General features: G+C 35.8%; 1 non-coding gene across 1 annotated transcript; it reads right to left on the bottom strand.

The window, feature by feature from the left end:
• Window positions 1–2,772: 2,772 nt before the first annotated feature.
• LOC126026477 (U1 spliceosomal RNA) lies at window positions 2,773–2,934 on the bottom strand. Its single transcript, XR_007501731.1, has one exon. It is a non-coding gene; the product is annotated as a U1 spliceosomal RNA (small nuclear RNA).
• Window positions 2,935–22,961: the final 20,027 nt, after the last annotated feature.

Genomic DNA, 22,961 nt, shown 5'->3' with positions numbered 1-22,961 from the left:
GAACACCACTGTGTGTGGCCCAAAACACACACACACACACCCTTCTAATTTGCAGTAATTCCCTCTTGTAGGAAAAGTTCAGGGAGGAATAAAAGATAACTCTTAGGTTACTGGCTTGGAAAATAGAGTGCATGGAAGTTCCTTTTATTACTATAGGGAAAACTTGAGGATAAAAAAACAGATTTGGTGGGGGTAAAGGAAAGTCATTTATGGACAATCTGATTCATGAAGCTATGAAATACTTAGATAAAAGAAATCTAGTTCATATCTCTCATTCTCTTTCTCTGTGTGTGTCTAATTGAATTGTATGACAAAAACACATTCTGGTGTCTTCTCTAGCTGAAATAATACTGATAGTTCTAATATATATAGGAACAATCATGATACCATGTGTTAAATATTATAAAAGATTATTCAAACTTGAAGAACAGATTTTATATTATTGTGAAAATGCATGTTTAGTGTTTGCTATGTATATGACATGAAACTATTTTAAAGAAATTATCTATGATCTATATTTGACAAATATTGGGGAAACTGGATTTGAGAAGATTTTGTTTAGACATTGAGTATATTTAAATGTGATGGAAAAAATGAACAGAGAGAGTAAGGTTGAAGATACTAGGTTAGAAAGCACAAAAAAGATAAAAGGGGGCTGTAGGAGATGAGAAAATAAAATTAGAAACTTCAGATACTGATTTGAAATTCATTACTTGACCCAAAGGGAGTATATACTGTTAATTATGAACTACTTACTGAGCTCTTATTTTAAAAATTTTTGGGACCACATCTGATAATGTTTAAGGCTTACTACTGGGTCTATGCTCAGGATCTGGGAACCAATCATATGAGATGATGGGGATTAAACCCAGATCTATCTCTCTCAAAGTCCATGTAATGGGTTTTTAAATTAATCTGACACCATATACAAATAATCCTACTGTCTTAAAATCCTTTTCAAACTATTTACCCTGTCAAAATATAGTTTTTCAAACTTGTCTTCTCTGTCAGCAAATTGGTAACATCTTCAATGCCTTATATCATTAAATCTGTTTACTTGGAATATTTGAGTAAACTACAGCCACTATTATCACTTCCCTCATAAATATTTTTAGTAACTCTTATGTTCTGTCACAACGACCTCTTCAGTGCACACCTGCCTTTCCCAACAATTACTGGATTCTTGTAAGTCAGCATGACATCATTTGGAAGGATCTATCCATATACCTTAAAGCTATAGAAATTGAAACATTTTCTGTTTTTTTCTAGATAGAAGTCTAACATCCTCAACTGAACTCTATTCTTACTTAGGTATCAATGTCTGTTACATTTAGTTTTTTCTTTCAAGGCACTCAATGACTGAACATGTGTGAAATAATTTAATAGCAAATATTGTTCTCATACCATAAAATACACCTTATTTTATTTGAAGGTGCCTCCCAAGCACTGCTCAGTGAGTCTGGGAGTTATTCCTAATAAAACTTAGTCAATTGGTTTAATGAAATGAATCAAAATTGAGCCCTACTTAATGTGCTGAGGCACACTAAGTTCACCCCAACAATGTCTGGGGATACTTGTGCCAAGATTCAACTCTGAGGCCTCATCCAGTTGAGCTATTTTTCTCAACAATGAAAAAGCATATTATATTTAAATGAGATATTCAAATAGTTTTGGAAAAGGTTATTTATATTTTGTTTCACTTTAATTTATATTGTATTATAGTTGAAGAAACTTATTTAAATATAGTTAACATTATTGCTTTTGGTGTACAAAGCTTTTTCAATGGTCTAACATTGGCTACCTTGGTGGAGAAAAATCCCTTGCTAGAACATAAGATCACTGCATAAACTAATAGAATAACATGAGTCATAGTAGAATAATTCCCATTCTGAAATATGAATGTACTAATACCAACATACTAACAAATATTGTTTGTTTGCTTTTTAGAATTTTAATATACAAGTACCAACATACAAACAAATCTTTTTTTAATATCTTTTAGATAGGGGATTTCACCTTTTTCATAGAACCTTGAACTTGAATCATTTTGTTCAGCCTCATATTTCTATATCCTTATATAAATTGAAAAAAAAGTGATTTGACTCAGGGACCAATGATCTCAAGGACATTGTGTAAAAAAAAATGGATCAAATCTAAATGCCCAAACCAAAGTCAAGGGCAGTAGAGTCAAGAGACCCCAAAATCCAAACTATCACAAGCTAAACACAAAATGGACTTGCTACACTGGTAGTCCAGAGGCCTAAGGGTGGAGGTATGAGATGCATGCTGGGAACTATGGTGGAGGGAGGTCAACACTGGTGGTGGGAATGGCCCTAATTCACTGTTGCTATATGCCTGAAATACAACTGTGAAAGAATAGTAATTCACAATGGCCTCAATAAATTAAAAAATATAACCTGTTTTTATTAGATCATGCTCATGTCCACAGGAAATAGAAACAGGTCCTACCATCAAATACATTAACCACTATGGAATCCCACATGTTTTATTTAAATCAAACTATTTCATTTGTAAAATGAAGAAACTATTCTCTTATACAAAAACTATTCTGTTATAGCAAGCATTAAATAATATGATGATGGGCACTGACACATGGCAGAAACATGATAATGATCTGTTTTTCCTCCTTCTGGTAGAAATTAAAATTTCCAGGCTAATGCATGAGCTCCCATCCCCGCATTCTCCATTCCACTTGTCTAGATAATTACATTTCCTCATATATTTCCAAATCTATATTTTTTATTTTTCTCAGGTGAGAGAGCAAATGCAGACCCTCACTACCACAAATGATGCCGTTGAATTTCTCACATTTGGGGAAATTGCATGGGTCAGCACATCTGGAGTGCAATGGATAAGCCTCAACCTGGGAAAACCGCCTTCGTAATTATGGTATCTCCCTTACCAGGTAAGTATTCAAATCCATATTTATCATGCCAACACTTACCCTTTTATCTTATAGAGTTGATAAATTAAAAAGTAGAAGAATTATATTTAAGAAGCCAAAATTCAGTTTATAGGAACCAATCACTTTTATCTTTCCAAAATCATTTTCATCAGTAGATCGTCTCTATAAAGATATACTATCTCAAAAACTTTAGAGAAGTTTTTCTTAGAATTTTTAATTTTTAGCAAAGAAACTCAGACAAATTTGGCGATGATTATAAAGTCTGACTCTTTAGGAACATTAGTTTAGAGATATACTTATAAAATTCATACTTTGTCAAGATTTATTTCATATCGAGTGAAAAATGTTATACAGAAATTACTTTCTGAATGAATTCCAAATTTATGTCATGAGACTTTAGCAAATGAGTTTTTTCCTGACATTAAAAATTAGTTTGGGTGCTATACTTATAAACTTATGATATGTAGAGTTAGAAAATGAGATTATCAAGAGAAAGAGAATGTATTTTTTATTTAATGTAAATATCCGTTTGATTTCAATGTCTTGAAAGATGACATGCATAGAAAGCTGAGATACCAAACAAAGACAGCTTAATTAGCATTAATCTGCCAAAGGAAACTCATTAGTTCTTATCCATATTTTTTGTTTTTGTTTTTTGGGCTATCCCCGGTGACACTCAGGGGTTACTCCTGGCTATGCACTCAGAAATTGCTCCTGGCTTGGGGTCCATATGGAACTCTGGGGATCGAACAGCAGTTCATTCTAGGTTGCGTGCATTTGCATGCAAGGCAAATGCCCTACTGCCTGCACCACCACTCTGGCCCATTATCCACATTATTGATATGACCTATCAATAAAGTTTGCTGTTTTAAAAATTGGAAAGTTTGATAATATTAAGAATAAATAACTTATGACCATTACCTTATTATACTAAAAATAGTCAATATTAAATATAATTTTATAGTTTCATTTTAATTTTTCACGTACTGCCTAATTTTATAGAAAAGTATATCAATTTTATTCTCTAGGTATGATAATATCCCTCTTTATATGTCTACTATAATGTGAGCATATTGAGGGAAAAATAATCTATCATTTTGGTTCCCATAATTTTGCATCTATAACATTTTTTTCTTTTTCTTTTTCTTTTTTTTTTTTGGAGGGGGGCATATCCAGTGGTGCTCAGGACTTACTCCTGGCTCTACAGTCAGAAATCGCTCCTTGTTTTTCTACTTTCTTCCCATCTCACAAAATTCTCTACCCAGCAAAGCCCTTCTTTAGGTGGGAAGGGAGGAATGAATAACTCTTTTTTAAAAAGAAATAACTAATTGATATGGTTGAGTGATGTCACTGTTTTTAAAAACATCTTGTGCTTTTAAAATGAAATTCTATTTAATATATTATTTATTTATTAATTTCTAGAAATTATGTGTTTAAAGGAAGCACCTAGTTCTGAAATATCTTCAGCACTTTAAAGCCTATTTTTACTTTTGTTTTGTCATAAAAATTTCCTTTCCTATGTGTAAAATTTAAATATTTATAGGTGAATTATTTTAACTTGTCAAAGAAGTAAATTGCTTAGCATAGCAAATTGAAAGTTTATCCGGGCAGACGAGGCAAACAATAAGCACAATTTTATGTGAATGTAACTTTTAAAAGTAAAAAATATATAGAGTGTCAACACTACACTCATATGTTGTAGCATTATTGAAAAAAATAAAGAGGCTTTTGGTTATATATTTACATATTATAACAAGTAGTTCTTGTTCTGTCTCTTGCTTTTCAGGTGCCTTGGAGGCAAAATCTGCTCCAACTCTCTTATTCAAACTCTCATCCTGTGGCCTATTTCTCAAGGGTTTTACTACATAGCGTGCTTGGTGTCTTGGTACTCCATTGCTCAACTTTATTCAAAATACATTCAGTTCCTTTTCCTATAAGAATGAGCAAATACAGGGCTGAAACAATAGCACAATGGTAGAGCGTTTGTCTTGCACACAGCTGACCCAGGACAGATCTGGGTTCAATCCAGGTGTCTCATATGGTCCCCCAAGCACATAGCCAGGAGTAACCCCTGAGTGTCATTGGGTGTGCCCCCAAACAAACAAACAAATAAACAAAAATAAACCCAAGAATGACCAAATACTTTGGACAAACGACAAAGCTTTCTAGTTCTTTACAGTTTAGATGCTCATTAATCACCCTTTGGTTTACTCACTACAACAGAAAGGTCCTGATTTTCCTTCTCTTTACTATTCATGAAAAAGTGTGAGGATGGACAACTAGCTTGTTCGTCAAGATTTTACTTATTAGTACTTACGTTGAATTCTCTGTTTCTTATGAAACACAAATATTTATATTGGCATCATTTATTTTTTTTATTTCTGAGCAGGGATAGATAGTTTGAAGTATTAGTTGGCTTCCAGGTAGTATTTAATAATGTAGATCTCAGGCAAATGTGATTATCATAGTCACATATAGGAGCTTGCTGCTAGTCACATGGTTCTCTATGCATATGCATTCCTGTAATTCCAGGGAAGAAAATGGAAGGATTAGGGAAATTTTAGATTAAGTCTAGGTGGGGAAAAGAGAGAATTTAAGCTATATATAGCTGGAGCCAATGAATGTAAGTTCTCCTACAGGATACAAAAAAAGCACTATAGTTTTTCTATTTTGTTTCCTGGTGAATCTGTTCTGGGCTTCTAAGATAGAAAATTTTAAAAATATGTGGAATGGGGGCCAGAGCATTAGCACAGCGGTAAGGCATTTACCTTGCATGCTGCTAACATAGGAAGGACCCGGTTTGAATCCCGGCATCGCATGCACCTTCTGAGCTCAGAGCCAAGAGTAACTCCTGAGCACCACTAGGTATATATATATATATATATATATATATATATATATATATATATATATATACACACACACATATATATGGAATGCAGAACCCAAAGAGATGAGTATAATCACAGTACAGTAGCAGTCCTTTTCTTTTTAATGCATACAGAACTTTAACTTTCATTTGCATGCATGCTCTCTGAAAGCATCTAAGAAACAGGGACAGTAGCATAGTCAGAAAACTAACCTGAGGGAAGGAGAGGACTGGAGTTACACGAGAGAATTGTAGACTGGACAAAGGTAGATTTACCATGACAACCAGCTCTCCAGAATCAAGAGCATTCTTTCTCAGATATCAAACACATCTCAAAAAGTGTCAAGGTAATTCAACCCTGTAACATTCCTACAAAATGCTTACTTACTACTCACAGCAATTGTTATGCAGCTCATTAACCAATACCTTATATATATCCTTAAAAATGGGTTTTAAAATTTGCATATTACATTCAAACTGTGCTATGTGCTAAATATATTTACTGAGTAATCATTGCTTGATTGTGACTTTCAGCATTTCTTAGTGCACTCTCTGGACCACCTTCTGAACATACATGTTACCAATTTTAGAAAATATAAAAATTGAAATATGTATACATTATGATTGATAAAATAAAAAATACTTGAATAAAATTATTTTTAAAAGTTGAAAACTTCTAAGGTTAGTATTGTTGAAGTGTATGTTTAAGCAATTTTAATATTTTGAAAGATATTTTTAAAAGTCACAAGAGGGAGGCACAGAGATGAGAAGGTCCATGAAAGGACATGTGATTACCTAAAGCACATGGATCAGGGTGACCCAGAGATCACCTGAAGAAATCGCGTTTTTTTTTCTGGTTACACTATTGAATGTTTTTTGAATTATAACAGTTGTGTGAACCAATGAAATGTTTGAAGTTTGAAAACTTATCATATTGATAACTATAAAACTCTTGGGTTTCTAAGACCCGGGGTCCACTGGTAAACTTGCTGCGTCAAGAGACAATGCATCCCAGAGTTCTGGTTCAATAAACCCATTGCTGTTTACATTCTCTGAAGGTATGTTTTGTGGTCTTTATTGAGGCAGTGAACTTTCCCTGGCACTGGGTTTTCTCAGACCCTTGGCTATTTTGAGCCTTGGGCTTTTATAGACCCTTTCATGGACCCTTTAACAGTATTAGTTTCTCCCCTCATGTTAATATTTTGGTGGATTATTTTTAAAAATTGTTTTTGTTTGTTTTTTGGGGGGCGCACCTAGTGATGCTCAGGGGTTATTCCTGGCTATGCGCTTAGAAATTCCTCCTGGCTTTGGGGATCATATGGAATGTTGGGGGATCTAATCGCAGTCTGTCCTAGGCTAGTGTGTGCACCACTTGCGCCACCGCTCCATCCCCCAATTTTTTAATTTTTTTAAATACAGTACAAAGTTGTTTATGATTGAGGGGCTTTAATGAAATATTCAACACCCATTTCCAGTTTACCAGGGCATATTTCCTTCCATCAATGTCTCCAGTGTTTTTATATCAAAAATATTATTGAGGTTATAATTTTTTCCAAATGTAAACATTTGTTTTACAGGTACAAAGTTATCATATCATACCTGAAAACAAATATAAAAATATTCCTCTACATTGTTCACTGGACCCTCCAACATGACTCACTTTGTTAGAACTGTCATCTGATCTAGGTGATCTTGGAAGTTTTGGTAAAAGTCACAAGTAAAACCATCTGGACCTGAGCTTTTGTTTTTGGGGAGAATTCATTTCTGTTTTAATGTCTGTTTGTAATCAGCCTGATGGGTTTTCTATTTCCTCCTTATTGAATCTTGAATACTTTAAAAGTTTTATTTAATTAAAGAACAACAGGGAGCCGGAGAGATAGCACGGCGGTAGGGTGTTTGCCTTGCACACAGCTGACCCAGGACCAACCGTGGTTTGAATCCAGGCACTCAATATGGTTCTCCTAGCCAGCTAGAAGTGATTTCTGAGCGCAGAGCCAGGAGTAAACCCTGAGCACCACAGGGTGTGTCCCAAAAAAACAAGCAAACAAAAAAAGAACAATCGTTTACAAGGTTTAGTTTTGGGCATATAATATTTCAGTACCTATCCCACCACTGGTTAAAATTCCCATGCTCAGTGCTCTCATATTCATATATCTCCCACTCTCCAGTTCCCTTTCCCATTCTGACTACCACCATGGCAGGAAAATTGTAAAATTTGGTGGTTATAACTTAGATCTCATGTTTTCAGTATGATTGAGACTGTGCTTTAGATATATAGATATAGTACTCTCCCTACACAAAGAAAACTACAAAATACTGCTTCAAGAAATAAAAGAAGACATAAGGAAATGGAAACATATACTCTTATGCTTATAAATTGGGAAGACTAACATTAAAAAGCAATATTTCCCAAAGCATTGTATAGATTTAATGCAATCCCTATGAGGATACCATCACATTTTTCAAAGATATAAATAAAAAAAAGCTTCTGAAATTCATATGGAACAATAAACATTCACAAATAGCTAAAGTTATCCTTGAAAAGAAGAGCTATCACTTCTCTCAACTCAGTCTGTTCTATGAAGCACTAGCAATTCAAACAGCATGGTACTGAACTAAAGACAATCTTTCAGATTAGTGTAATAAACTTGAATATCATGAGACAAATACTCATGTATATATGCAATTAAGCTTTGATAAAGAGGCAAGACAAATAAAGTGGAGCAATGTTAATAAGTTCAACAAGTGGTTTTGGAAAAACTGGGCATGATATGCAAAAACCCCTCCAAAACTCAGGACTCTCTTTAATGCCATGCAGAAAATCAAACCAAAATGGAAAAAGACCTTGATAGCAGACTTGAAACCATTAAGTACAGAAAGAAAAAATCATAGGAAGAACTTTCCATAACATTGAAGCTAAAAAACAAAAAACAAAAAAACCCATTAAAGCATGTCTAGTCATTAAAATATTATTGACCAAGCAATTGGAAATAATGATAAACAAATGGGAATATATTAAACTAAGAAGCCTTTATACCTCAAAAGTAATGGTGACTATTCAATCAATACCCATTTGATAAAGTATCAATATCTAATATATATAAGCATGGTAGAGCTTAACAACAGCAAAATTCTAACCCCATTCAAAAATGGGGAGAAAAAGATAAACAGAAATTTTCTCAAAGAAAGATTGATGTCCAAAAGGCACATGAAAAAAATGTGCCACATCATTATCATTAGGTAGATTAAAATTGTAACAATGAGATATTGTCCCATACTATAGGGACTAGCATGCATCTAAATGAATAAGAACAACCAGTACTGGTGTGGAGAAAAGAACTCTCATCAACTGCTGGTGGTAATGTTGACTGGTTCAGAGTTTTGGAAAACCATATGGATATTTCTCAAAAAATATAGAAATTAAGCTTTCTTCTGATCCATCAATTCCATTTCATGAAATATATCCCCAAGTGACCAAAAATATAATACAGAAATGCCCTCTGCATTCCTGTTTTTACAACACAATTTACACTAGCCAGAATCTGGAAACAACCTAAGTATCTGTGAACAAATAAGTAGATAAAGAGTGGTATATCTACAAATACTATGGAATACTATGCAGCTCATTAGAAAAATATGAAAGCTTAAAATTTGCTTATACATGGAAAGATATGAAGAGTACTATGATGAGCAAAGTGAGTCACAGAGAGATAGACATAGAATTACACCACTCATTTATGAAATATTAAAACATGGTTGTGTGTTAATTGTATCCAAAGACAATAGAGAAAAGAGCCAGGTGGATCAGTGAATGTCAGGAAGCTTGCTACAAAGAGCAGGGAATGCAGTTAGGGAAGAGAAGGTAAGACTATGTCAAAGATAGTTGAAAAGGTTAACTCTGTATTGAACTAATTGCTCAAAGGAGGTAAAATGATATGCATGATAGACATTCAGTAATTCTGTTGCAAACTGCATTGTCTAAAGAGAAAAAAGGAAAGAAAGAAAGAAAGAAAGAAAGAAAGAAAGAAAGAAAGAAAGAAAGAAAGAAAGAAAGAAAGAAAGAAAGAAAGAAAGAAAGAAAGAAAGAAAGAAAGAAATAAAGAAAGAAAGAAAGAAGAAAGGAAGAAAAGAAAGAAAGAGAAAGAAAAAAGAAAAAAGAAAAAGAAAGAAAGAAGAAAGAGGAAGAAAGAAAAAATAAGAAAGAAGAAAGAAGAAAGAAAGAAAGAAAGAAAGAAAGAAAGAAAGAAAGAAAGAAAGAAAGAAAGAAAGAGAGAAAGAAAGAGAAAGAAAGAGAGAAAGAAAGAAAGAGAGAGAAAGAAGAAAAAAGAAAGAAAGAAAGAAAGAAGAAAGAAAGAAGAAAGAAAGAAAGAGAAAGAAAGAAAGAAAGAAAGAAGAAAGAAGAAGAAGAAAGAAAGAAAGAAGAAGAAAGAAAGAAAGAAAGAAAAAGAAAGAAAGAAAGAAAGAAAGAAAGAAAGAAAGAAAGAAAGAAAGAAAGAAAGAAAGAAAGAAAGAAGAAAGAAAGAAAGAAAGAGAAAAAGAAAAAGTGAAGTAAAATGTCTTCTATAGAGGCAGGTAGAGAAGGGAGAGCACTGGGGTAAAGGAAACTGAGTTCCTTGACGGCAGGAAATGCGCACTGGTAAAGGAATAGTAATTGAATATTATTTGATAAAATTCAAGAACTACATTGTAACTGTATCTGATGAGCATTCAATTAAATAATCTAATTAATAAAATAAATAAGCAAGTCTTGGTTAAATTATTCCTTTTGTGGTTCCACTAAAATGAGAAAAATAATTTTCTTAAATGTTAAAGGAAGTGCGTGATTGAAGTTGTCCCTATATTTACACCTAGTAGATACTATTTTAGTTCCACAGTACAATATGGGGCTATAGTTTATTTTATCCGGCACTACATTTTTGAGTATTATAAACTAGTTGTTATACAAATGTTTGTAGAAAGAAAAACTTACTATGTGGCAATGCAATGTTGTCTCAATTTTAAATGTCAGCACAAAACAAAATACAGTATACATGGTAGCTTCTTTTTGATATTAATTAATTTATTATAGCTCATTACATTAAAATCAAAAAGAAATTTAGAGTGTAAGTATGAGTAAACTATAACACAAATATATAGATTTATTTATTTTATTCATGTTAATATGTTGACATATTTTAACTCAGTATAAATAAGAAGTACTTTTAAACTATAATTTAAATTAATCAATCTTTCAGATTAACGCTTACATTTTTTTGTATCTTTATTTTATTATTTATTGCAGTCAAAGTGAATTACAGATTTTTCACAGTAATATTTTTTTTATTTAAACACCTTGATTACATACATGATTGTGTTTGGGTTTCAGTCATGTAAAGAACACCACCCATCACCAGTGCAACATTCCCATCACCAATGTCCCAAGTCTCCCTCCTCCCCACCCGACCCCCGCCTTTACTCTAAACAGGCTCTCCATTTCCCTCATACATTCTCATTAAAAGGAAAGTTCAAAATGTTGTTATTTTTCTAACTAAACCCATCACTCTTTGTGGTGAGCTTCCTGTGGTGAGCTGGAACTTCCAGCTCTTTTCTCTTTTGTGTCTGAAAATTATTATTGCAAGAATGTCTTTCATTTTTCTTAAAACCCATAGATGAGTGAGACCATTCTGCGTTTTTCTCTCTCTCTCTGACTTATTTCACTCAGCATAATAGATTCCGTGTACATCCATGTATAGGAAAATTTCATGACTTCATCTCTCCTGACAGCAACATAATATTCCATTGTGTATATGTACCACCGTTTCTTTAGCCATTCGTCTGTTGAAGGGCATCTTGGTTGTTTCCAGAGTCTTGCTATGATAAATAGTGCTGCAATGAATATAGGTGTAAGGAAGGGGTTTTTGTATTGTATTTTTGTGTTCCTAGGGTATATTCCTAGGAGTGGTATAGCTGGATCATATGGGAGCTTGATTTCCAGTTTTTGGAGGAATCTCCATATCGCTTTCCATAAAGGTTGAACTAGGTGGCATTCCCACCAGCAGTGGATAAGAGTTCCTTTCTCTCCACATCCCCGCCAACACTGTTTATTCTCATTCTTTGTGATGTGTGCCATTCTCTGGGGTGTGAGGTGGTATCTCATTGTTGTTTTGATTTGCATCTCCCTGATGATTAGTGATGTGCAACATTTTTTCATGTGTCTTTTGGCCATGTGTATTTCTTCTTTGTCAAAATGTCTGTTCATTTCTTATCCCCATTTTTTGATGGGGTTAGATGATTTTTTCTTGTAAAGTTCTGTCAGTGCCTTGTATATTTTGGAGATTAGCCCCTTATCTGATGGGTATTGGGTGAATAGTTTCTCCCACTCAGTGGGTGGCTCTTGTATCCTGGGCACTATTTCCTTTGAGGTGCAGAAGCTTCTCAGCTAAATATATTCCCATCTGTTAATCTCTGCTTTCACTTGCTTGGAGAGTGCAGTTTCCTCCTTGAAGATGCCTGTAATGTCCTGGAGTGTCTTGACTATGTGCTTTTCTATATATCTTATGGTTTTGGGGTTGATATCGAGGTCTTTAATGCATTTGGATTTTACCTTCGTACATGATGATAGCTGGGGGTCTAAGTTCAATTTTTTGGAAGCGGCTATCCAATTTTGCCAACACCACTTGTTGAAGAGGCTTTCCCTGATCCATTTAGGGTTTCCTGCTCCTTTATCAAAAATTAGTTGACTCCAAGATAAAAAAAAAATTAGTTGACTATATGTCTGGGGAACATTTTCTGAGTATTCAAGCCTATTCCTCTGATCTGAGGGCCAGTCCTTATTCCAATACCATGATGTTTTGATAACTATTGCTTTGTAGTACAGTTTAAAGTTGGGGAAAGTAATTCCTCCCATATTCGTTTTCCCAATGATTGCTTTAGCTATTCGAGGGTGTTTATTGTTCCAAATGAATTTCAAAAGTGCCTGATCCACTTCTTTGAAGAATGTCATGGGTATCTTTAGAGGGTTAGCATTAAATCTGTATAATGCCTTGGGGAATATTGCCATTTTGATGATGTTAATCCTGCCAATCCACGAGCAGTGTATGCGTTTCCACTTCCGTGTGTCCTCTCTTATTTCTTGGAGCAGAGTTTTATAGTTTTCTTTGTATAGGTCCTTCACATTTTTAGTCAAGTTGATTCCGAGATATTTGAGTTTGTGTGGCACTATTGTGAATGGGGTTGTTTTCTTAATGTCCATTTCTTCCTTATTACTACTGGTGTATAGAAAGGCCATTGAATTTTGTGTGTTAATTTTGTAGCCTGCCACCTTGCTATATGAGTCTATTGTTTCTAGAAGCTTTTTGGTAGAGTCTTTAGGGTTTTCTAAGTAGAGTATCATGTCATCTGCAAACAGTGAGAGCTTGACTTCTTCCTTTCCTATCTGGATTCCCTTGATATCTTTTTCTTGCCTAATCGCTATAGCAAGAACTTCCAGTGCTATGTTGAATAGGAGTGGTGAAAGGACAGCCTTGTCTTGTACCAGAATTTAGAGGGAAGGCTTTTAGTTTTTCTCCATTGAGGATAATATTTGCCATTGGCTTGTGGTAGATGGCTTCAACTAGATTGAGAATGGTTCCTTCCATTCCCATCTTGCTGAGAGTTTTGATCAAGAATGGGTGTTGGACCTTATCAAATGCTTTATCTGCATCTATTGATATGATCATGTGGTTTATATTTTTCTTGTTATTGATGTTGTGTATGATGTTGATAGATTTACGGATGTTAAACCATCCTTGCATTCCTGGGATGAAACCTATTTGATTGTAGTGGATCATCTTCTTAATGAGGCATTGAACCCGATTTGCCAGGATTTAGTTGAGGATCTTTGCCTCAGCATTCATCAGTGATATTGGTCTGTAATTTACTTTTTTTGTAGCATCTCTGTCTGGTTTAGGTATCAAGGTGATGTTGGCTTCATAAAAGCTATTTGGAAGTGTTTCCGTTTGTTCAATTTCATGAAAGAGTCTTGCCAAGATTGGCAGTAGTTCCTCTTGGAAAGTTTGAAAGAATTCATTAGTGAATCCATCTGGGCCTGGGCTTTGTTTTTCAGCAGACATTTGATTACTGTTTTAATATCATCAATGGTGATGGGGGTGTTTAGATATGCTACATCCTCTTCCTTCAACCGTGGAAGATTATAAGAGTCCAAGAATTTATCCATTTCTTCCAGGTTCTCATTTTTAGTGGCATAGAGTTTTTCAAAGTAGTTTCTGATTACCCTTTGAATCTCTGTCATATCAGTAGTGATCTCTCCTTTTTCATTCCTGATATGAGTTATCAAGTTTCTCTCTCTCTCTTTCTTTGTTAGGTTTCCCAGTGGTCTATCAATCTTGTTTATTTTTTCAAAGAACCAACTTCTGCTTTCGTTGATCTTTTGGATTGTTTTTTGGGTTTCCACTTCATTGATTTCGGCTCTCAGTTTTGTTATTTCCTTCTGTCTTCCTATTTTTGGGTCCTTTTGTTGAGCACTTTCTAGTTCTATTAATTGTGTCATTAAGCTACTCAGGTAAGCTCCTTCTTCCTTCCTGATGTGTGCTTGCAAAGCTATAAATTTTCCTCTCAGTACTGCTTTTGCTGTGTCCCATAAGTTCTAATAGTTTGTGTCTTTATTGTCATTTGTTTCCAGGAACCTTTTTATTTCCTCCTTGATTTCATCTCGGACCCACTGATTATTGAGTATGAGGCTGTTTAACTTCTAGGTGTTAAGGTTTTTCTTCTGAGTCCCTTTGGAATTCACAAATAATTTCAGAGCCTTGTGGTCAGCAAAGGTAGTCTGCAAAATTTCTATCCCCTTGATATTATGGAGGTATGTTTTATGTGCCAGCATGTAGTCTATCCTGGAGAATGTCCCATGTACATTGGAGAAGAATGTGTATCCAGGTTTCTGGGGATGGAGTGTTCTATATATATCCACTAGGCTTCTTTCTTCCATGTCTCTCCTCAGGTCTAGTATATTCTTGTTGGGTTTTAGTCTGGTTGACCTATCCAGTGTGACAAAGGCGTGTTAAGGTCCCCCACAATTATTGTGTTGTTATTGATATTATTTTTCAGATTTGTCAACAGTTGTATTAAACATTTTGCTGGCCCCTCATTCGGTGCATATTTGTTTAGGAGAATTATTTCTTCCTGATCTACATACCCATTGATTAATATAAAATGTCCATCTTTGTCCCTAACAAACTTACTGATTATAAATTTTGCATTATCTGATATTAGTATGGCCACTCCAGCTTCTTTATGGGTGTTGTTTGCTTTGACAATTATTCTCCAATCTTTTATTTTGAGTCTATGTTTGTTCTGACTATTCAGGTGTGTTTCTTGTAGGCAGCAGAAGGTTGGATTGAGTTTTTTGATCCATTTAGCCACTCTGTGTCTCTTGACTGGTGCATTTAGTCCATTGACGTTGAGAGAAAGTATTATCCTGGGATTTTTTTTTGAATTAATTTTTTAAATTTATTTAAACACCTTAATTACAGACATGGTTGTGTTTGGGTTTCAGTCATGTAAAGAACACCACCCATCACCAGTGCAACATTCCGATCACCAATGTCCCAAGTCTCCCTCCACCCCACCCGACCCCCGCCAAGACAGGCTCTCCATTTTCCTTATACATTCTCGTTATTAGGACAGTTCAAAATGTAGTTATTTTCCTAACTAAACTGATCACTCTTTGTGGTGAGCTTCCTGAGGTGAGCTGGAACTTCCAGCTCTTTTCTCTTTTGTGTCTGAAAATTATTATTACAAGGGTATCTTTCATTTTTCTTAAAACCCATAGATGAGTGAGACCATTCTGCGTTTTTCTCTCTCTCTCTGACTTATTTCACTCAGCATAATAGATTCCGTGTACATCCATGTATAGGAAAATTTCATGACTTCATCTCTCCTGACAGCAGCATAATATTCCATTGTGTATATGTACCACAGTTTCTTTAGCCATTCGTCTGTTGCAGGGCATCTTGGTTGTTTCCAGAGTCTTGCTATGATAAATAGTGCTGCAATGAATATAGGTGTAAGGAAGGGGTTTTTGTATTGTATTTTTGTGTTCCTAGGGTATATTCCTAGGAGTGGTATAAGCTGGATCATATGGGAGCTCGATTTCCAGTTTTTGGAGGAATCTCCATATCGCTTTCCATAAAGGTTGAACTAGGTGGCATTCCCACAAGCAGTGGATAAGAGTTCCTTTCTCTCCACATCCCCGCCAACACTGTTTATTCTCATTCTTTGTGATGTGTGCCATTCTCTGGGGTGTGAGGTGGTATCTCATCGTAGTTTTGATTTGCATCTCCCTGATGATTAGTGATGTGCAACATTTTTTCATGTGTCTTGTGGCCATGTGTATTTCTTCTTTGTCAAAGTGTCTGTTCATTTCTTCTCCCCATTTTTTGATGGGGTTAGATGTTTTTTTCTTGTAAAGTTCAGTCAGTGCCTTGTATATTTTGGAGATTAGCCCCTTATCTGATGGGTATTGGGTGAATAGTTTCTCCCACTCAGTGGGTGGCTCTTGTATCCTGGGCACTATTTCCTTTGAGGAGCAGAAGCTTCTCAGCTAAATATATTCCCATCTGTTAATCTCTGCTTTCACTTGCTTGGAGAGTGCAGTTTCCTCCTTGAAGATGCCTGTAAATTCCTGGAGTGTTTTGCCTATGTGCTGTTCTGTATATCTTACGGTTTTGGAGCTGATATCGAGGTCTTTAATCCATTTGGATTTTACCTTCGTACATGATGTTAGCTGGGGGTCTAAGTTCAATTTTTTGCAAGTGGCTATCCAATTGTGCCAACACCACTTGTTGAAGAGGCTTTCCCTGCTCCATTTAGGATTTCCTGCTCTTTTATCAAACATTAGGTGGTTGTATGTCTGGGGTACATTTTCTGAGTATTCAAGCCTATTCCACTGATCTGAGGACCTATCCTTATTTCAATACCATGCTGTTTTGATAACTGTTGCTTTGTAGTACAGTTTAAAGTTGGGGAAAGTAATTCCTCCCATATTCTTTTTCCCAATGATTGCTTTAGCTATTCTAGGGTGTTTATTGTTCCAAATGAATTTCAAAAGTGTCTGATCCACTTCTTTGAAGAATGTCATGGGTATCTTTAGAGGGATGGCATTAAATCTGTATAATGCCTTGGGGAGTATTGCCATTTTGATGATGTTAATCCTGCCAATCCATGAGCAGTGTATGCGGTTCCATTTCCATGTGTCCTCTCTTATTTCTTGGAGCAGAGTTTTATAGTTTTCTTTGTATAGGTCCTTCACATCTTTAGTCAAGTTGATTCCAAGATATTTGAGTTTGTGTGGCACTATTGTGAGTGGGGTTGTTTTCTTAATGTCCATTTCATCCTTATTACTATTGGTGTATAGAAAGGCCATTGAATTTTGTGTGTTAATTTTGTAGCCTGCCACCTTGCTATATGAGTCTATTGTTTCTAGAAGCTTTTTGATAGAGTCTTTAGGGTTTTCTAAGTAGAGTATCATGTCATCCGCAAACAGTGAGAGCTTGACTTCTTCCTTTTCTATCTGGATTCCCTTGATATCTTTTTCTTGCCTAATCACTATAGCAAGTACTTGCAGTGCTATGTTGAATAGGAGTGGTGAGAGAGGACAGCCTTGTCTTGTGCCAGAATTTAGAGGGAAGGCTTTTAGTTTTTCTCCATTGAGGATAATATTTGCCACTGGCTTGTGGTAGATGGCCTTCACTATATTGAGAAAGGTTCCCTCCATTCCCATCTTGCTGAGAGTTTTGATCAAGAATGGGTGTTGGACCTTATCAAATGCTTTATCTGCATCTATTGATATGATCATGTGGTTTTTATTTTTCTTGTTATTGATGTTGTGTATTTTGTTGATAGATTTACGGATGTTTAACCAGCCTTGCATTCCTGGGATGAAACCTATTTGATCGTAGTGGATGATCTTTTTAACGAGGCATTGAATCCTATTTGCGAGTATTTTGTTGAGGATCTTTGCCTCAGCATTCATCAGTGATATTGGTTTGTAATTTTCTTTTTTGGTAGCATCTCTGGTTTAGGTATCAAGGTGATTTTGGCTTCATAAAAGCTATTTGGAAGTGTTTCTGTTTGTTCAATTTCATGAAAGAGTCTTGCCAAGATTGGCAGTAGTTCCTCTTGGAATATTTGATAGAATTCATTAGTGAATCCATCTGTACCTGGGCTTTTATTTTCGGCAGACATTTGATTACTGTTTTAATTTCATCAATTGGTGATGGGGGTTTTTAGATATGCTACATCCTCTTCCTTCAACCGTGGAAGATTATAAGAGTCCAAGAATTTATCCATTTCTTCCAGGTCCTCATTTTTAGTGGTGAAGAGTTTTTCAAAGTAGTTTCTGATTACCCTTTGAATCTCTGTCATATCAGTAGTGATCTCTCCTTTTTCATTCCTAATGCGAGTTATCAAGGTTCTCTCTTTCTCTCTTTCTTTGTTAGGTTTGCCAGTGGTCTATCAATCTTGTTTATTTTTTCAAAGAACCAACATCTGCTTTCGTTGATCTTTCGGGTTGTTTTTTGAGTTTTCACTTCGTTGATTTCTGCTCTCAGCTTTGTTATTTCCTTTTGTCTTCCTATTCTTGTTTCCTTTTTTTGAGCACTTTCTAGTTCTATTAGCTGTGTCATTAAGCTACTCAGGTAAGCTCCTTCTTCCTTCCTTATGTGTGCTTGCAAAGTTATAAATTTTCCTCTCTGTACTGCTTTTGCTGTGTTCCATAAGTTCTGAATAGTTTGTGTCTTTATTGTCTTTTGTTTCCAGGAACCTTTTTATTTCCTCCTTGATTTCATCTCGGACCCACTGGTTATTGCGCATGAGGCTGTTTAACTTCCAGGTGTTAAAGTGTTTCTTCTGAGTCCCTTTGGAGTTCACAAATAATTTCAGAGCCTTGTGGTCAGCGAAGGTAGTCTGCAAAATTTCTATCCTCTTCATCTTATGGAGGTATGTTTTATGTGCCAGCATGTAGTCTATCCTGGAGAATGTCCCATGTACATTGGAGAAGAATGTGTATCCAGATTTCTGGGGATGGAGTGTCCTATATATATCCACTAGGCCTCTTTCTTCCATGTCTCTCCTCAGGTCTAGTATATTCTTGTTGGGTTTCAGTCTGGTTGACCTATCCGGTGTTGAAAAAGCCATGTTAAGGTCCCTCACAATTATTGTGTTGTTATTGATATTATTTTTCAGATTTGTCAACAGTTGTATTAAATATTTTGCTGGCCCCTCATTCGGTGCATATATGTTTAGGAGAGTGAATTCTTCCTGCTCTACGTACCCCTTGATTAATATAAAATGTCCATCTTTGTCCCTTACAACCTTCCTGAGTATAAAGTTTGCATTATCTGATATTAGTATGGCCACTCCAGCTTCTTTATGCGTGTTGTTTACTTGGATAATTTTTCTCCAGCCTTTTATTTTGAGTCTATGTTTGTTCTGACTATTCAGGTGCGTTTCTCGTAGGCAGCAGTAGGTTGGATTGAGTTTTTGATCCATTTAGCCACTCTGTGTCTCTTGACTGGTGCATTTAGTCCATTGATGTTGAGAGAAAGAATTGTCCTGGGATTTAACGTCATCTTTATATCAAAATTTGGTGTGTCTTTTGGTTGGTCTTGTTTTAAATTAGGTTTTCAGTTTTTCTCTTAAGACTGGTTTTGTGTCTGTAATGTTTCTGAGCTGCTTTTTGTCTGTGAAACCATGTATTCTTCTGTCAAACCGGAAAGTGAGTTTTGCTGGGTATAGTATTCTGGGTGAAGCATTCATTTCATTCAGTCTTGTCACAATATCCCACCACTGCTTTCTGGCATTGAGTGTTTCCGGTGACAGGTCTTCTGTAAATCTCAAGGATGCTTGCTTGAACGTAATTTCCCCTTTTGATCTTGCTGTTTTCAGAATTCTGTCTCTATCTGTGGGATTTGTCATTGTGACTAGGATGTGTCTTGGGATGTTTTTTCTGGGGTCTCTTTTGGTTGGTACTCTTCGAGCATGCAGGATTTGATCACCTATATTCTTTAGCTCTGGAAGTTTCTCTTTAATGATATTCTTGACCATTGATTTTTTCTGGGAATATTCTTCCTGGGTCTCTGGGACTCCAATGATTCTTAAGTGGTTTCTGTTGATCTTATCATAGACTTCTTTTTTCATCTGTTCCCATTCTTTGACTAATTTTTTCATTGTCTGCTCATTTGCTTTAAGTTTTTTTCCAATCTCTCCTGCTGTATGGAATTGTTATGTATCTCATCTTCCACAGCACCAAGTCTATTCTCAGCTTCTGATACCCTGTCCCAGAGCTTATCCATTTTGTCATTCACTTAGTTTACTGACTTTTTCAGGCCTGTTAGTTGACATGTTATTTCAGTTTGGAGTTTTGTGATGTCTGTCTTCATATTTTCTTGGTTCTTATTAGTGTTCTTTTCAATGCTATCCATGGTTTCTTTGAGTTCTTTGAGCATCTTCCATATTGCTAGTCTAAAGTCCTTATCTGAGAGGTTGATTAGTTGGTTGGTCATTATCTGGTCCTCAGAATTATCATCTTCATTCTCTATGTCTGATGCTGGCCTGCGCTGTTTCCCCATTGTCACATTTGTATTGTGGGTTTTTCTATGTGTTGTGGTGGTTTTCATTGGCTATATGATGTAGGCTGCACACTCCTCTGGCTCCGCTCTTTCTGGATGGGGTGACTTGCCTCTAAGGGAGGGGAGTCCTCCGTTGATGAAGCCTCACAGTGGATCAAATCTTAGGCCCGAGCATGCAACAGAGAAGACAGTCCGGAGAGAAATGCTTGCTTCTGTGATATAGCACAGTTCTTAGTGTGATTGTTTCTTCTTGTTGTGATGGTGTTCTTTTCTTAGAAGGAGTGCACGGCCGCGTAGCAAAGCGTAGATTCGTGGCTTTCCCCCGCCTGATGTCCAAACAGCGCATCCGGCTTCTGCAACAGTCTGTCGGTTTTTATGTTCTGAAGTTCTGCCCTGGAAATGGCCTCCGGGAGAGCAAGTTTCTGGAGCCTCTTTTGCCTCACTCCCAAGAGTTTCACACAAGAGGACAGTAGACAGACATTTACAGGTAGCACTCACAGTTGGGCCCCACTGGGCTGGCGTAGATTCGTGGCTTTTCCCCGCCTGATGTCCCAAACAGCGGATCTGGCTTCTGCAACAGTCTGTCAGTTTTTATGTTCTGAAGTCCTGCCCTGGAAATGGCCTCCGGGAGAGCAAGTTTCTGGAGCCTCTTTTGCCCCACTCCCAAGAGTTTCACGCAAGAGGACAGTAGACAGACATTTACAGGTAGCACTCACAGTTGGGCCCCACTGGGCGGGCGTACATTCATGGCTTTTCCCCACCTGATGTCTCATACAGGGGATCTGGCTTCTGCAACAGTCTCAGATTAACTCTTACTTTTAAATCTCCCTTTAGATTGCTCACAGTTTTCATTGATCACAAGGTGAAGAAAGAGCAAATACAATGTCTTTGGCTAGTCACTGTGATACTTGTACTAAAATTATCCTAGTAAGTTTAGTCACCTGGAATGTTTGAACAATCTCTGAAATAGGATTAGAATTTTGTTGTTGTTGTTGCTGTTGTTGGGTTTTTTTTTTTTTTGGGGGGGGGAGAGTCACACCTGGCAGTGCTCAGGGGTTACTCCTGGCTCTATACTCAGAAATCATCCCTGGCAGGCACAGACAACCATATGGGATGTCAGGATTCGAACCATCCTCCTTCCTGATCTGCTGCTGTGTGCAAGGCAAACGTCCTACTGCTGTACTATCTCTCCAGCCCCAGGAATGGAGTCTTGTCTAACTCTCTATCCATCTAAAACTAATGGAAATTTTGGCCTCTGATCATTACACTAAGATAATTTAGTCCATGGATGATATGGACCTGATTGGAGGTTATTTAAAATGAATATAGTTATTCATTTTACAAAATTCTTTGTGTTTTAGAGTTAGCAGAGATCAGGCTAATGTCTAAAGATCAGGAGTTCCTTTTAGGATCTTAATTTCTATTAACAAGTCTATTCAATGTTACAATTCAGTGTTACTGGAAAAGAAATTGCAAAAGTGAGACTAGTTTAGTCTTCTCATTTCTATAGAGCGAAGCATTTTATGTTCATAACACAAGGTGAAATCTTTTAGACTTGTTTGACACCCATGCATGTCTGTATGTATATGTTTTTGCTCATCCACATGTGTGTGATCACACACCAATGAGCAATCTCAGGTCATTGTTACACATACAAGCTAGAGCTCTACTTCTGAGCTGTGTCCTATAAGACAGTTTCAGACATTCTTTGACCCAGCCTTTTGTTTTTATATTAAACACTGAATGAAAATTGAATTAAAATTTGTGAATATGGCAGTTACTGTGGCCATTTTTGGGTATATTTTGTTTCTCAAAGATTTCAAATAAATGGTATAGATATAAGTGTATGCTTTTATGTGCTTTGGATATGCTTTCCAACAGAAAGCATATCTTTGAATTGTAGTTACTGGACGACCTTCCTATTATTAAGAAAAATGAAGTGAGGGGAAGGACAGTACTGTGGTGATCTATAATTTGAAAATGTACAAGGAACAAGATATTTTAGAGAAACCCAAGGGAATGCTGTAAAACCAAGCACTGTAAAAATGCTCAAACTTTAATGAGGTAAATGTAGTTATATTGATAGGGAAAATATAATCAAATTAAAGAAATAATAAGTTGATTTTTCTGTTCTTTTTTAAAAAATAAAGCTTCAATTTAGATAAAACACACTTTATTATTAAAGTACTCCGTTAGAAGGGTTCAATTACCGAACAAATTAAATTAATTTGAAAAATGGGATTTGATTTTAAAAAGCTTACATTTTTAGCAATAAAATATTTATTTAAATTTTTTTAAATCCCAATGATTTAGAAAATTATTCACACTAGAATTTCGTGTATGCAATGTTAGAGTACCAGTCCTACCACCAGTGCCAACTTTCTTCCAACATTGTCCCCAGGTTACCTCTATACATGCCTGCCTCCTTGACAAACACATTTTTAAATTTGCTTATTGGAATCTGGGTCCCATGCTTATAATATTGTTGGTTCTGTAATTATATTTATATATATACATATGTATATGAATATCTTACCTCTACATCACCAACAAATGAGAT

The sequence above is a fragment of the Suncus etruscus genome, chromosome 13, assembly GCF_024139225.1.
Source record: "Suncus etruscus isolate mSunEtr1 chromosome 13, mSunEtr1.pri.cur, whole genome shotgun sequence".
In the NCBI taxonomy this organism is placed as follows: Eukaryota; Metazoa; Chordata; class Mammalia; order Eulipotyphla; family Soricidae; genus Suncus; species Suncus etruscus.
Note: the sequence above shows the minus strand (reverse complement) of the source record. Positions and strands in the feature narration are given on the sequence as shown.